Below are 16890 nucleotides of genomic sequence, written 5' to 3' on the forward strand. Positions count from 1 at the left end.
GACAAACAAGAAACAATATTAACCTTATTGCACCTGCTAAGTGAATATCCCACTACAGTTACATGAAGCAAACTATGATCCGAAATTCTGGTGTAGTTTGAAAATGCCTTAAGAGGTATTAAAAGCTGAAGTGGGTAAGTCCACAAACGTTACTAGGCCCAAACCATTTTTTCTCTAGCCAGATTCCCCACACAGTCCTTTGTTGCACATCAACCTTCCAGAAAGAAAAGAACCAAGTTTTTTTGAACTTGCAAAAGCTTCCCTTCCTAGCTGGCTGGGGATGATTCTTGTTACCACTAGCAGTCAGGCAAGTGGCTATTTACATGCGTGGGACAAATTATAGAAAGCTTAACTGCAGGTGCCAGGTCTCCTTAACAGATGGAGTTTTTCATAGTTTTCTTTGCCAAACTCATGTTTCCTCAGCAATCATGGAAAAGAAAATGCTGTACAAGAAACATCATTAAAGATCAGTATGCAACTTCAATTTCCCTTCTAAGTCAGGATAACCTGAACTAGAAAGAGGAACAATGAGACACTGCCATGCTGACTGTTCTATTACTCTCAGTAGAATTAAACACAAAAACTTGCATCGCCCATATTTTAGAGTAAGTGATGAAATGGGAAAGAATTGGAGCCACAATGGTATTTAGCAGACACTTTTCAGAGAAAAACACAGAAGAATTAGTAGGCAGGTAAAATCTGGCATAATCTCTGGAAGATGGAATCAATCAGTAGAACTCAAAATCTTTATCATTAATAACAATATAAAAATAGAGTACGTAAAAGCACTGCTTCCATACAAAGTAACTTATTTGTAGAAGCTTCTCAGCTCCCCACAGGAACTGACACTTCAATAACTTCAAAACCAGACCATCTAATACTCCTATTAAGCAGACTTGTCCAAGTGTTGCCTTTCCCCCCCAGTGAAAATCACAGAGCTTGAACAGAAAAAAGGAGAACTACTTTAAGCCCCCAGACACCCATTCATCCCTTCCTCAAGTCAGCACACACAATCCATACCATAGCATGCCTCAATCAAACAGGTGCTCTGCAGAAACTGAACCAGCAGATACTCAAGCAAGTGAGCCACTCTATGCACTACAGCAGGAGATGACAACCTGGTGCCCTCCAGATGTTTTGGATTACAACTCCCATGAACCCCAGCCATCATGGCCAATGGTGGGAAATTATGGGAGTTGTAGTCCAAAACATCTGGAAGTCACTGGGTTGCCTGCCCCTTCACTACAGGAAAGTAGAAAATAGTTAAGGCTATATTCCCCTAACCATCTCTTGCCTAATTTTGTTCTGTTAGTCGTAATTAGTCACACCCTATGTCAAGAAGTGATTGACTCCCCACACAAATAAATAAATAAATATGGCAGCAGGATTTAGACTATTTCTTGATGAGGTCTTGTCAGTATGTGGGTTCGGGAGACGATATTACAGAGTCCTTTCTAGTCCCAAATTTGGTCTGCAGAATAAAAAGGGGAAAGCTATTTAGGCTCTTGAAGAAAACAACAGAAAAAATATTATCCAATACTCCAAAAATCTAAAAAAAAAAAAAGAGCTAAATATAACCAAGGCCTGAGTGGTACACACAAATAGCAGCTTGAAGAACAGCTGGGAGCACAAGCTGAATGATTCAGTATTTGAAGAGCAATGAAACAAGTATCAGCTCTAAAAGAGTGAAAACAGATCCTACATCATATAGTTTAGCTTGTTTTCTGGAATTTTCTTATCTATGTATCCTGTTCTAAGAAATATTTCAGGTTCAACTGGCAGTATGCAAATTTAATTGTACATTTAATCAGTCTGCAGCTTAAGTACAACTTTGTAGCAGCAAGACTCTCTCCTGAGTTCCCATTCCATTCTGTTTACTCATATCTTTTGTGAACTGATGCCCCCAACCCTGTTTCCCGGTCCAGTCAGGGTGCTCGCTCAAATCTACAGAACAGACTCACCTGTGCAAACGATGAGCACTCCTCCATCTCTTTTAAATAATGCTCTTGCAAAGAAATCAATACTACCCCCAAAAGCTGTTACCATGGTCCTCCCTCTAATTAAAAATAAGCCAAGGCATTTTCCTGCATTAGACTACTCAGAGGAACTTTATAGGTACATGACTTAGACATGAACGGCCTGCAAAAACCCTTACATAGCAGTTCCACTGCCTCTTGCACAACACAGATGCTGCCTGGGGAGAGAATAAGCCTGTAGTTTACAGCTGCCCATCTCTGCAAGAGAGCTGCTGTTCTATTTATAGGCAGACAGCTTAGTAAAGACTTTGGTGGGTTTGGGCGGAAAGGGTTGGAGATAAGATCAAGATGACTTTATAGCATTTTTTCCAGACTTTGCTGTTTTTCTTTGGCTTGATGCTCATTTCCCAGCTAGGATATTGCTCAGCCCTTTCAATGGTGGGGAATGCTTCCGAGGAATAAGTTCTGAGGAAATGGTAAGAGTTGAAAGCAAGGCGACATTTTTCTTCTCCTCTCTTTACTATATCTATGTTCAGCATCCTTTTGGATATCATAAGTGGGCAATGATAAATAATAAAGCTCTTATACTGCCTCCTCACACAAAAATGAACAGGCTTATTATAGGAATTTCTTCTTAATTCCTGTAGCAATCAGATGGTCATATGAAGCAATGAGATTTTAATCATCTGCGTCATTATGGGGAATAAATGGAAGTATTAATTAACTAAAAGCTAAAAATATCATGAAGAGTTCATCTGCAATTTAGTAACATTACTTGGCTCCTAAAGGATGCAATGACTTCTCTAAGCAGGAAGTAGTAGCTGGGATGAATGGTGCAAACTGCATTCTTTTCCCCTTTCACAATCAGGAGCCTGAGTGGCCTACGTGCCCCAAAAGATGAGACAGCTTTGAGCACTGTGCCTTCAGCTCCTTGTGGTAACTGAGAGTGCTCAGGAATCCGGCTTCCTTGGGTTTACTATTGCAGGTCCATGTGGTCCTGCCCGCTCCCATCACAAGCTGCCAGTGATAAATCATCAAGTCAGATAGTTGGTGTCAATAACAGGAAGTTTCCTTCTTCCGCACAGCCCCATGAACAGTATCACTGGCTACACATATTGACAATATCCAGCAGTCCAGCTGATGAGATTCGCTTTTCCAGCAATGCAATAGTGACTGCAGCAAAATACAGAGTTGTAGAAAGACGAAGTTTCTACAGCCTGGCTTGTATTTCACACCTACTCATTCTCCAGCCATCACAGACTAACCTTGCAGTCAACAACAACACAAGAGTACCATTAACTAAATGTTCATCTTTCAAGAAGAGTCTGCTTATTCATTCAAATATATGTGACAGATGTCTACATAAAACATGATACAAATGGGAGAACTTCTGAAAATCTAACTGGGAATACACCTAGGTTGTGAAAATACTATTAAGCTGTGCTTATCCTCAAAGCAATAAGGCAAGCTGGCTGAGAGATGGTAACATGCCCCTGGTTACTCAGTGAGCATTGTATCTGAGTGGAGATCTGAATCTGGGTTTTCCAAATCCAAGCCCAAGAAGTGTAACAGCTGCATCTCCCTAGCTGTCTGTTCTGTAGAAAGAAGAAGACTTATAGATGGCTTATAACGGATACCTATTAATTCTCAAACTATCACCAACAGGATTACTACTAAGTATCACATAATCTTTAGAGGAGACTCATAGGGTGACAATCTCAAGGGAAAAAGTATTAGTTTATGTTGCAGTAAATACAGGGTCTTGTGGCATTTACAAATTTATCGTGGCATTTTTTTTGTGGACTAGAGTCTACTTCATCAGATGCATGAGATGTCATGCTATAATTAGGATGCTAACTGAAATTATAAGACGTTTTCAGGGTTGTAAATAACAAATATTAGATTTCAGATGTGGAGCCATCATGCAGATGCAGATTCCAATATGGCAGCCTTATAAAAATGGCAGCTTTTTCATTTTTAAACTTTTCCATATCAAAATAAGAGAATGCATTGTTTGTAGTCTTTGATGTCAAGGAATCCATTTGCAAACATCAAAATACATATATTATTAGTGCCTAATTTTGATGTTTCCTTTTTAGGTGTGCAAGTTGATGTCATAACTTTCTGAAATAATGCCAAAAACACCACAGTGAAACTACTTTGGAAGTTGACAGTGATAAACAACCTACACCTATATCCAGGTCATTGAGTTGTTGTTCAGTCGTTAAGTCGTGTCCGACCCTTCGTGACCCCATGGACCATAGCATGCCAGGCCTTCCTGTCCTCCGCTCTCTCCCGGAGTGTGCTCAAGTTCATATTCATTGCATCGGTGATGCTATCTAGCCATCTCATCCTCTGCCGTCCCCTTCTCCTTTTGCCTTCAATCTTTCCCAGAATCAGGGTCTTTTCCACTGAGTAGGTCATTGAGTATCGTACGGCAAGTCCCAAATGACAGCGACTTGTGCTGCCCTGCAAATAACATTTAGGCATCAAGTAATTCAGGTTATGGTGATTTATGGTTAAGGAGAAAAAATTGGGATAATCTCCTTCAGAGTGTCATTATATTGTTTTCCTGAAAGTTTTCCTCTCACCTGTGGAAAACGAGGGGAAAAAAAACTTTCATGCAGACTGAATGTATGTTTGTTCTTTGAGTCTTCACTGTGGCTCTCCAGCAGTCATGGGATTTGTCCTTTGTACACTTTAGCCCTCCATCTGCAATACTGGGTGTGTTCATCCATACTTTTCGTAGCATCTTCCATATTAACTCAGCAAAAGCTATCCCCTAACATAGACCAGCACAGATCAACTTTCTCACTGATTCTCTTGCTCTGAACTTACTGTAAAGCTCACCCAAACCCTATCCATGATATTTTCTTTCTAGTACAATTATGTCACTGAACTTAGTTTGGAAATATGTATGCCATTTTGTTGCTCAATTGTATGTTGACAGACCATTTAATAATTTAGGAATATTATATGATGAATTGCAAAGTGAAGCCGACGATTTTCAGAAAAACAGTATTTTATTGTGTGTGGATTTCATTCATTTTCATTTATTACATTTCTATACCTCTGGACAGTTTACAAAAATTAAAACCTTAAATATACAATATTGTAACATATTATAAAAACCATTTACATACAAGATATAAACACAGACACACACAAACAATCATTAACGATCAATAATATGTGTTGATTTCACTAACTCTCGTCAAAATTAAACTGTTTGTTAACTTCCCCTACTTCCCATTCTCTTTTCTTTCCCCTTTACAACTTGGTAAAGTTGTAGTCTACGATGCACATTTGTTGTGCCAATGCTTTTCTTTGAAGAAATGTGTGTGTGTGGGGGGGGGAGGTCATTCCACTGTAGCCTTCAAAAAAAATTCTGAACTTCATTTATTTATTTAAAACATTTATATCCCTCTTTCCAAAAAGTTCAAGACAGCTAACAACAACAACAAAGAAATACGACAGATTAAAAAAATACAATCAAGCTACAATAAAACAGAGCTGCAAAACCCAGAAAAACTGTAACAGTAGCAGCAGAAACCCATCAGCCAAAGTTCACCAACAACTGAAGGCCTTCCTAAAAAGGAAGGTCTTCACACTGAAGCAGACAACCATCTGGGCAGGGATGAAGTGGATTTTTCTGGGCAGGGAATTCCAAAGCCTGGGGGTGAACATTGGAAAAGCCCTCTCTCTCTCCACAATATCTCTTGGTAGCAAATCAATATTTTTTAATTCTCTGAGACAAGTGACGAAGGTAAATACAGACATTTGGATCTTGACATAGGATGATATGGAGCAACCTGTTGGTAGACACTCACAGGGCAGCTTCTGGCTATAAATCTAAATTAAAAAAGCAACATGAACACAAAAGTAATATGTTATTAGCGCAGAAGTAGCGAGCTGTAAATAGTTACATTTAAGAGACAAACATATACAAAAGTAAGGCTGCAATTCTATACCAACCTACCTGAAAGTAAGCTATTCTATACCAACCTACTCATCCTAGGAGTAGACCCATTAATCAATTAGAAAAGTTAGCCATGGCAAAGTCCCATTAATTTCAACAGATCTACTCTGACTAAGCCTGGAACTAATGCAATGGGAACCACTTTTTAAGTAGACATATATAGGATTGTGCTGTGGAGTTTGTGAGGACTGCTGGTAAAAGTTGGGTGGTTTTTTTGGTGTGTTTTATAACTTAACTTTTTTAACTCAGTGATACCGCCAATGCTAGTCTGCCAGAGTTGTCTAGAGGATAACCATGTAATCCATCTGCCATGGAGTCGCCATGTCTCCTCACCCTATCTTCAACCATTCAGAAAGGTTTCCAGATTTGAACCCCCGTTATTCTTTGAGTGTATAGCAAAATTCTGTCCTTTCTCTGCTCCTCACCACATGTAATCACAGAAGTCAGATATCCTAACACAGATTATAGGAATTACAAAAGATCTATGGGAAAAATGTTGAGCTCTTGTATGTAAAACTCCCTGTGGGGAAAGAACTTTTAGTTCTTTAGTACCCTCAATTGTCCACAACTATTGAAAAGAAAAAATGCATTTCTCTTCAAATGTGATATTATTTGAAAAATAACAGTTTTTCTTCTGAGTTCTTCATCCTTGTCATTAATATGCTTTTATACATACTTCAATAATTTTCAGCTGGTGTTGTGCCCTCAACACATGTTGGGGTGTGTGTCTACCCAGGCAGCTAAACTCACATCCAATCCACACTTCCATGTAAAAACATTTTTCCAACTTTATTGGTAACAGAACTGGAATAGCAAACTAATAAAGTCAGAAGACCAAATATTTAACTGTAGAGGAAGGATGAATGGAAGTTGAAACAGGCTGAAATAAAAGAAATGGTATAGGTGAAGTGAAAAGGCAATGCAAGGCTGGCACTTTCAGGCTGCAATTCAGGATGGGAGAAAATCAGGTCAGAGGAACACCTTACTTCTACTGAGAAAAAAAAAATCTAAACAGAACTACAAATTATCCTAGGAAACAACCAATGATGCATGATAATATACAAGACCTGAACAGTTGCTGACAGATGTAAAGAGGGAAAACTAAATCAGTTCTAAATTCAAAGCCTAAGGACAATATAACAAGAAATGCAATGCCCAGTCGGAGCAGAACAGCTGATTTGAGGCTTTATAAGGCAAAACAATAATGGAATTATAGATCTTTTCTTTACTATGATGTTAAAGTACATTGATGGCAAGCATGTTCACATACTTTTCCTGTCTTGCAGTCCCAAGAGGCTCCCTGGACCTAATACATGAGACAGAAAAACAACAACAAAGACTAACATGGCTCAGGCTTCTGCTTAGATGGAAGGCATAGGCTGCTGGACTCCAAATGCCACTTGGCTTCAAGGTGGATATATTGGCTGGGTTCATACTTAACACAAAACCAAGAGTTGTTTTAATATCTGAATCTGGGCCTGCCCACAAAGCATGACTTGTCTGGCACTGACAAACCAAGTTCTGAAACCATAATTTGAAGCTGGTTTGCAAACCATGGTTTATGCAAATTGTGATTTGCTGTTATGCTGAATTCATATGCCATTGGCACACCAGAGTTAGGGCACTTGGGCCATCTCAAAAGACAGCTGCATGGAGACAGGGGTAAACTTACGAAGTTGAATGCTGAGCCGATGGGAAACAAAAGCAGACAAGCAGCTACAGATATGGTGCTTGTTGCACATCTGGAAGCGCAAACCATAGCATAAGTTCTTGACCATGGTTACACAAACCATGGTTTTGCACCTGGTTTGCATATAACTCTGAGTTGTTTAACCCATGGGTTGCTGTTACACCTGAACCCAGAACTGTGAGATGCCTCTGGTTTCTTTCTCCAGTTCACCTCCATGGAACCAAGTTGGCTGTTGAGAGCAGTCTCAAAATGAAGCTGCTCTTTTGCTTTCCTCACATTCACATGCTCTTTTCCTGAACTAGCCCTGCTGCAGAAGTCTGCCTGGCAACACCAGCTGTCCTCCCATTGTAGGAGGACAGCTGAATCGCAGAGCTGCTGCTGAGAGCTCAGTGGGAGTTTTCAACACCTAGCTTCTAAGCAGGGAGCCTCAGCATTGAACTGCACATACCAAGCTCAGCCTCAATTATCTGTTCCTGTAATCCAAGTGCGTGTTTATTTAATAAATTTATATACCTCTTACTATATTTAAAAAATGTCTCTTAAGACATTTACAAAGAGAATACATCAAAATAAACAAAATAAAACATATGCAAAACCATTAAAATCAAGTATTCACAGCATCAGAATTTACAGACTGGGCATCAAAATCAATCAGGGAAGGCCTGGGTAAAGAGATGGGTCTTCAACTGGCACCTAAAGCATGCCACAGTTGGCACCTCTCAAATACCAGCAGGTGGTATTTCATAAGGTGGATGCCATCATGGAGAAGGCTTGTTTCCTTTTTTCACAGGAGATTGCTGTTCCTTTCCTAGTGTACATCCATGTACTGCACTGTAGATACAATGTTATGTTTCCAGTCGTTCCATTGCTATAGGTCTGGAAAATATTTTTACACTGTGATATGGGAAGGGCTAATGGTACTCTAGTGTTATGAGCTGTTCCCACTAGTGCAACAATTAATTTAATGTGAGTGTGTGGGATGGGGTAGAAAATTAACTTCACAAAAGTAGTGCCATCCACACAGGCGTGCAAGGGCATTCATTCAAATCCTTAGAGATTAGGCAGAGATGTCTGTCACTTATTTGACCAGGAGTGAATCTTTCTACTGCAACACAGTAAGCACTAGCAGAATGAAATGCTTACATCTGCATACTCTTGTAATTTGCATTACAGTTATGTAAGGGTAATGCATGCACTTAGTATCCCTATGTTCCCTTAAAGCAGTGTTCCCCAACCTGGTGCCCTCCAGATGTTCTGGGCATCAACTCCCATCAGCCTCAGACTGCATGGCCAATGGTCAGGAATCCTGAGAGTTGTAGTCAAAAACATCTGGAGGGCACCAGGTTGGGGAAAGCTACCTTAAAGGAAGACTTCAGAACTATTTACTGTAGGAAATAATGTTGTGATGAGACGTAATGGACTTGTAAAACTCTACTTAGAACGCCGAATGTTTTATATCAAACTTTACTAAAAACACACACACACAATTCTTCTTAAAATTTACAACAGAGGAAATTTACAACAGGAGGAAGCAAGGGAGATAATAGCCGAGGTCCCTGTCGAAGAGCACAGCCCAGGACGAACTAGAGTAGCAAGGCTCACTTATTAATTTTCAGCAAGTAGCGAGGCTAAGAAATAAAAGAACGAATGACAGGATGAGGCTTGTGAAGGGCTTAGTGCAGACAACCCAGGAAAAGAACGTGTGAAGCGCTTTACAAGCTTGATGCAAAGGAAATTCAGAGGTGGATAGGGAAACTTATTCTGTCAATGTGGGCAACACACCACGCTGCAAGAAGCATCTATGACTCCAACAAGGCTATGGCCAATGCGGTGCGAGAATCTATACATCCCATGGACCAAGCTTTTTGAAAGGCATATGTGTGAAAGGACAACCACAACAGAAAAACAACGCGAGGTTTTGCTGTCATCATGATAGGCATGTATACAGGCCTAAATGCCCTACTACACCATTACCCATTTCAGCAGGTTGGTTATGGTATCAGTATATGCATGCTCCATTCCAACAACACTCATTTCAAATGCATGCCCACCCATTCAAAGAGCAACCTTCTCACCATATACAGAGGCATACAGTACAATCACTTGCTCTACCACTAATAGAACAGTTTTAGTGTGAAAGGGTTAAAGTACCCTGAAACAAGGCTTCCAATGCTTTGCCTAAGGATGGGGGAGCTATGAGCAGTGATGGGAACAACCAAGGAGTCTTCCATCTGTAAAACATCCCAGTGGTAAGAAGGCAACTGACGCGGTGAAATCATGCCAATACTACAGCGTTGTGAAGGCCTTTGGGATGTGGGGAGGGAGCTGGTGAAAGAGGAGGGAAAAGAACAACCCAGAGTCCAGGATGGGGAAAAGAAGTTGTGGTTTGTTCGCCTGCCAGACAATTCTTGGGTAGGGCAGCTAACCATGGGTTAATAAACCATGGGTTGGCATTATGTTAGAATGCAGCTATGTCTGAACCCAGCCATACTTTCCACTTTCTAATCATGAATGCAGAGAACATTCAGGCAGAAAAGGAACAACTTGAACCAATCTGGGAAAAATATATGGCCACATGTATCATTTCTGTAGCCCAGCAAAACAATTCACATATAGCAGCTCAAATAATAAATACTGCCTGAACTACTTTTTGTCTCACATTTCTATTTTCAGCTCAGTGTCTACTATTTTTTAGACTCTGGGTTGCTGTTGTTCCTCACCACATCCTGTTGCAATACAATCCACAGGTAAACTGTGCTGTTAAAAATAGAGCAAAGCATGAAGTAAAGAGGACCTGTTATGGGGTGGCTTTCTTAATATAAGAACTTACGCTCCAAGAAAGGGAGTGAATACTAAAACAGCAAAATATTACAGATTGTAAAGCATTATTCAACATTTAAGAACTGATTTATTTCCTTTTACTAAAAAAATTCTGCAGTCCACTTTTCTCTCTCACTGTCATCCTTTCACTTAAGTGAACTGAAGTTTAACATCAGAGATCAATTATACTCACAGGGTACTAATAAAGATGCAAAAACTATTCAACAAATAGGATTTAGTAGGTGGTACCATCTTTGTAAAGGTTCTCTCATTATTTTAATTCCTTGACTGACTTTGAAGTAAGGTAGACATTTACATTGGGGGATTTTCCTGCTGGTATGGCTGGTGCTCCTGTCGAAGCCCAGGTTGCTCTGTGGAATGCAGAGATGGCTCGGGCGGTTGACACGATCGCGCCCAATCTCCCTCTCCCTCTCAGCAGAGCCTGGTCAGCTCCTTGGTAGACACCCGAGCTGAGGGCAATGAAGCAAGAGGGGAGAGGGCTAGAACACAGGTGGAGGAAAACCCGTGCTGCATCTGACCGAACACAGGTTAGAGCTCATTATCGAGCCTACTCTGTGGAGGTGAGGATGGCAAAGAGACAGTTGTTTTCCACCAGCGTTGCATCTTCTCAGTGTCATCCAGTGGAGCTTTTCTGAGTAGTTTGTGGCCTGTTACATTCTGGGCCAGGGAGAGAGACTTTGGAACCCTCAGTAGCATGCTGTGATGAGTCTGCATGGCACTTTGAAGATAAAGTCGCTCAGATTCATCATGAATTGGACACCACGATTAATGCAGATCCATTGGTATAGGTGTTCAGAGCACCATCTGCTCCAGTTTTATTGGATGAGTTTCAGTTACTGAGGACTGAGGATGCAGACAAGGTGCTTGGCCAAGTCCAGTCGACCACTTGTGTGCTCGACCCTTGCCCTTCATGGCTTATTACATCAAACAAGGAGGGGATGTCTGGCTGGGTCTAGGAGGTTGTAAATTCCTCCTTGAGAGAGGGAGTGGTGTCGGCCTCTTTAAAAGAGGCAGTAATCAGGCCACTCCTGAAAAAGCCTAACCTGGACCCAGAGGATGTTAACAATTATAGGTTGGTGGCCAACATCCCCTTCCTGGGCAAGGTGCTTGAGTGGGTGGTTGGAGGACAACTCCAGGCCCTCTTGAATGAAACGGATTATCTAGATCCATTTCAGTCAGGCTTCAAGCCTAGTTTTGGAACAGAAACTGCCTTGGTTGCCCTGTGGGATGACCTCTGCCAGGAGAGGGGCAGGGGGAGTGTGACCCTGTTGATTCTTCTGGACCTCTCAGCGGCTTTCGATACCATTGACAATGGTATCCTTCTGGATAGGTTGTCTGGGTTGGGAGCTGGAGGCACTGCACTGCAGTGGTTCTGCTCCTACTTGGATGGCCAATTCCAGAAGGTGGTGCTGGGGGATTATTGCTCTGTGCCATGGCAATTATGCCATGGGGTTCCACAGGGCTCTATTTTATCCCCCATGCTGTTCAACATCTACATGGAACTGCTAGGGGAGGTTATCCGGAGGTGTGGGCTGAGGTGCCATCAATATGCAGATAACACCCAGCTCTACCTCTCTTTTTCATCAAACTCAGGTGAGGCAGTGGCTGTTCTGAATCAGTGCCTGGGCACAGTAATGGACTGGATGAGGGCCAATAAACTGAAACTCAATCCAGACAAGACGGAGGTACTGTTAGTGGGTGGTTCGTCTGCCTGGCTAGGTGATATTCAGCCTGTTCTGGGGGGGGTGCACTCCCCCTAAAGGATCAGGTTCAAAGTTTGGGGGTGCTCTTGGACCCAGAACTGTCACTTGAGGCACAGGTGAACTCAATGGCATGGAGAACTTTTATCAGCTTAGGCTGGTATACCAACTACGCCCTTATCTGGACAGAGATAGCCTAGTTACAGGTATCCATGCTCTGATAACGTCTCATCTGGATTTGTTGTTCAGTCATTCAGTCGTGTCAGACTCTTCGTGACCCCATGGACCATAGCACGCCAGGCCTTCCTGTCCTCCACTCTCTCCCGGAGTGTGCTCAAGTCCATATTCATTGCATCGGTGATGCAATCCTCTGCCGTCCCCTTCTCCTTTTGCCTTCAGTCTTTCCCAGCATCAGGGTCTTTTCCAGAGAGTTTTCTCTTCGCATTAGGTGGCCAAAATATTTGAGCTTCAGCTTCAGTATCTGTCCTTCCAATGAGCACTCAGGGCTGATTTCCTTTAGGATGGACTGACTTGACCTCCTTGCAGTCCAGGGGACTCGTAAGAGTCTTCTCCAGCACCACAGTTCAAAAGCATCAATTCTTCGGCACTCAGCCTTCCTTATAGTCCAGCTCTCACAGCCATACGTTGCTACTGGGAAAACCATAGCTTTGATTATACAGACCTTTGTCGGCAAGGTGATGTCTCTGCTTCTTACTGTGCTATCTAGGTTTGCCATAGCTTTCCTCCCAAGGAGCAAGCGTCTTTTAATTTCATGGCTACAGTCACCGTCTGCAGTGATCTTGGAGCCCAAGAAAATAAAATCTGTCACTGCTTCCATTTCTTCCCCTTCTATATGCCAGGAAGTGATGGGGCCAGATGCCATGATCTTAGTTTTGTTAATGTTGAGTTTCAAACCAGCTTTTGCACTCTCCACTTTCACCCTCAACAAGAGGCTCTTCAGATCCTCTTCGCTTTCTGCCATTAGGGTGGTATCGTCTCCGTATCTGAGGTTGTTGATAATTCTCCCGGCAGTCTTAATTCCGACCTGTGATTCATCCAACCCGGCGTTTCTCGTGATGTACTCTGCATATAAATTAAATAAGCAGGGCGACAATATACAGCCTTGTCGCACTCCTTTCCCAATTTTGAACCAATCGGTTGTTCCATGTCCAGTTCTTACTGTTGCTTCTTGACCCTTGTACAGGTTTCTCAGGAGACAGGTCAGGTGGTCTGGTACTCCCATCTCTTTAAGAATTTGCCACAGTTTGTTGTGATCCACACAATCAAAGGCTTTAGCATAGTCAATGAAGCCGAAATAGACATTTTTCTGGAATTCTCTTGCTTTCTCCATGATCCAGCAAATGTTGGCGATTTGATCTCTAGTTCCTCTGCCTCTTCGAAACCCAGCTTGTACTTCCGGTAGTTCTCGGTTCACATACTGCTGAAGCCTAGTTTGCAGGATTTGGAGCATAACCTTGCTGGCATGTGAAATGAGTGCAATTGTGCGGTAGTTTGAACACTCTTTGGCATTGCCCTTCTTTGGAATTGGAATGTAAACTGACCTTTTCCAGTCTCGTGGCCATTGTTGAGTGTTCCAAATTTGTTGGCATATTGAGCGCAGCACTTTAACAGCATCCTCTTTTAGGATCTTAAATAGCTCAGCTGGAATACTGTCATCTCCACTAGCTTTGTTGTTAGTCATGCTTCCTAAGGCCCACTTGACTTCACTCTCGAGGATGTCCAGCTCAAGTTCAGTGACTGCACTCTCATGGCTATCAGGGACATTCAGATCTTTCCAGTTTATTTCTTCTGTGTATTCTTTCCACCTCTTCTTAATCTCATCTGCTTCTGTTAGGTCCCTGCCTTCTTTGTCCTTTATCATGCCCATCTTTGCACAAAACGTTCCCTTGAGATCTCCGATTTTCTTGAAGAGATCTCTAGTCTTTCCCATTCTATTGTTTTCTTCCATTTCTTTGCACTGTTCATTTAAGAAGGCCTTCTTGTCTCTCCTTGCTATTCTCTGGAACTCTGCATTCAGTTGAATATATCTTCCCCTTTCTCCCTTGCTTTTCGCTTCCCTTCTTTCCTCAGCTACTTGTAAAGCCTCATCAGACAGCCACTTTGCTTTCTGGCATTTCTTTTTCTTTGGGATGGATTTCGTTGCTGCCTCCTGAACAATGTTACGGACCTCTGTCCATAGTTCCTCAGGCACTCTGTCTGTCGGGTCTAATCCCTTAAATCTATTCCTCACCTCCACTGTATATTCATAAGGGATATGGTTTAGGTCATACCTGAATGGTTAATGGTTTTCCCTATGTTCTTCAATTTCAGCCGAAATTTTGCGATAAGAAGCTCATGATCTGAGCCACAGTCAGCTCCAGGTCTTGTTTTTACTGACTGTATGGAGCTTCTCCATCTTTGGCTGCAAAGGACATAACCAATCTGATTTCGATATTGACCATCTGGTGATGTCCATGTGTAGAGTCGCCTCTTGTGCTGTTGGAAAAGAGTGTTTGCTATGATCAGCGTGTTCTCTTGGCAAAACTCTATTAGCCTTTGTCCTGCTTCATTTTGTACACCAAGGCCATGCTTGCCTGTTATCCCAGGGATTTCTTGACTTCCTACTTTAGCATTCCAATCCCCTATGATGAAGAGGACATATTTTTTTGGTGTTAGTTCTAGAAGGTGTTGTAGGTCTTCATAGAACCGATCAACCTCAGCTTCTTCAGCATCAGTGGTTGGGGCACAGACTTGAATTACTGTGATGTTGAATGGTTTGCCTTGGATTCTTACTGAGATCATTCTGTCGTTTTTGAGATTGTACCCCAGTACTGCTTTTCCCACCTTTTTGTTGACTATGAGTGCTACTCCATTTCTTCTAAAGGATTCTTGCCCATAGTAGTAGATATAATGGCCACCTGAATTAAATTCGCCCATGCTTGTCCATTTTAGTTCGCTGATTCCCACGATGTTGATGTTCAATCTTGCCATCTCATGTTTGACCACCTCCAGCTTACCTTGATTCATTGATCTTACATTCCAGGTTCCTAAACAATGTTGTTCTTTACAACATCGGATTTTCTTTTCACCACCAAACACATCCACAGCTGAGTGTCCTTTCGGCTTTGGCCCAGCCGCTTCACTCTTTCTGGCGCTACTTGGAAATACCCTCTGCTCTTCCCCAGTAGTATATTGGACACCTTCCAACCTGAGGGGCTCATCTTCTGGCATCGTATCTTTTAGCCTTGTGATACGTTCCATGGGGTTTTCTTGGCAAGAATACTGGAGTGGGTTGCCATTTCCTTCTCCAGTGGACCACATTTTGTCAGAACTCTCCACCATGACCTGTCCGTCTTGGGTGGCCCTGCATGGCATAGCTTATGGCTTCACTGAGTTACGCAAGCCCCTTCGCCACAACAAGGCAGTGATCCATGAAGGAGCTCATCTGGATTACTGCAATGCATTATACGTGGGGCTGCCTTTGAAAACGGTCCAGAAACTTCAGCTAGTCCAAAATAGGGCAGCAAGATTGTTCACAGGGACTGGCCAACGAGATCACATTACGCCAGTACTTTTCCAGCTGCACTGGCTGCCAGTCCATTTCAGGAGCCCCATGGCAGAGCAGCTTGGTCCAGGTCAATCAATCAAGGCAAGGAGAGTGAATTAAAGGGGCTGTGCCCTGCCCTAGAACAGTTGGTCATGGAACCGACCAGAGGGGAGATGACCTTGGATTTAATCCTAAATGGTGTCGCCTAGGACCTAGTACGAGATGTAAATGTTGTTGAACCAGTTGGAAACAGGGATCACAGTGCTATCAGATTTAATACATATTTAAGTGGAAAATTGCCCAGGAAGTCCAACACAGTCACTTTTGACTTCAAAAGAGGAAACTTCTCTAAAACAAGGGAATTAGTGAAAAAAGTTAAAAGGGAGAGTCAAGAAGATTAAATCCCTTCAAAATGCTTGGAGATTACTCAAAACCACAATAACAGAAGTCCAACTAAAATGTATTCCACAGGTTAGGAAAGGTAGCACCAAATCTAAGAGGTCACCGGCATGGTTAACAAGCTGTGTTCAGGGAGCTATTAGAGAACAGATAACTTCCTTCAGAAAATGGAAGTCTTGCCCAAGTGAGGAAAACAAAGGGACGCACAAGCTTTCACAAACACGATGCAAGGAGACAATAAGAAATGCAAAAAAGCATTTTGAAAAGTATATCGCTAACAACATCAAGGCCAACAACAAAGAATTCTTTAAATATATCAGAAGCAGAAAACCAGCTAGGGAGGTAGTTGGACCACTGAATGACAATGGAGTTAAAGGAGTACTGAAGGAGGACAAGGAGACTGCAGAGAAGCTGAATGAATTATTTTCATTTGTCTTCACTGCAGAAAATATAGGACAGATACCTGTGCCTGAACTGATGTTTTCAGGAAGGGAGTCTGAGGAACTGAGGCAAATAGTGGTGACAAAAGATGAAGTTCTCAACCTTATTGATAAATTGAAAGCAAATAAATTACCGGGCCCAGATGGTATCCATCCTAGAGTTCTCAAAGAACTCAAATATGAAATTGCTGATCTTCTAACCAAAATATGCAACATGTCCCTAAGATCAGCCTCTGTACCAGAGGACTGGAAGATGACCAATGTAACACCAATTTTCAAAAAGGGTTCCAGGGGAGATCCGGGAAATTACAGGCCAGT

General features: G+C 42.1%; 1 protein-coding gene across 6 annotated transcripts in view; it reads right to left on the bottom strand.

Annotated features, from left to right (window-relative positions):
- Nucleotides 1–16890, bottom strand: part of DGKD (diacylglycerol kinase delta) — a 122494-nt gene that overhangs the window by 87666 nt on the left and 17938 nt on the right. The window contains exon 1 of one of the 6 annotated variants that reach the window (XM_084846757.1): nucleotides 1962–1980. The exons of the other annotated variants lie outside the window; for them this stretch is intronic. The gene's annotated coding sequence lies outside the window, so the exon portion shown is untranslated. Of the gene's footprint in view, nucleotides 1–1961; nucleotides 1981–16890 lie in introns of those variants that run through there. 6 annotated transcript variants of the gene reach the window in all.

The sequence above is a fragment of the Heloderma suspectum genome, chromosome 3 (genome assembly GCF_057233095.1).
Source record: "Heloderma suspectum isolate Gila_16-S chromosome 3, 16-S_ref, whole genome shotgun sequence".
Taxonomy (NCBI): Eukaryota; Metazoa; Chordata; class Lepidosauria; order Squamata; family Helodermatidae; genus Heloderma; species Heloderma suspectum.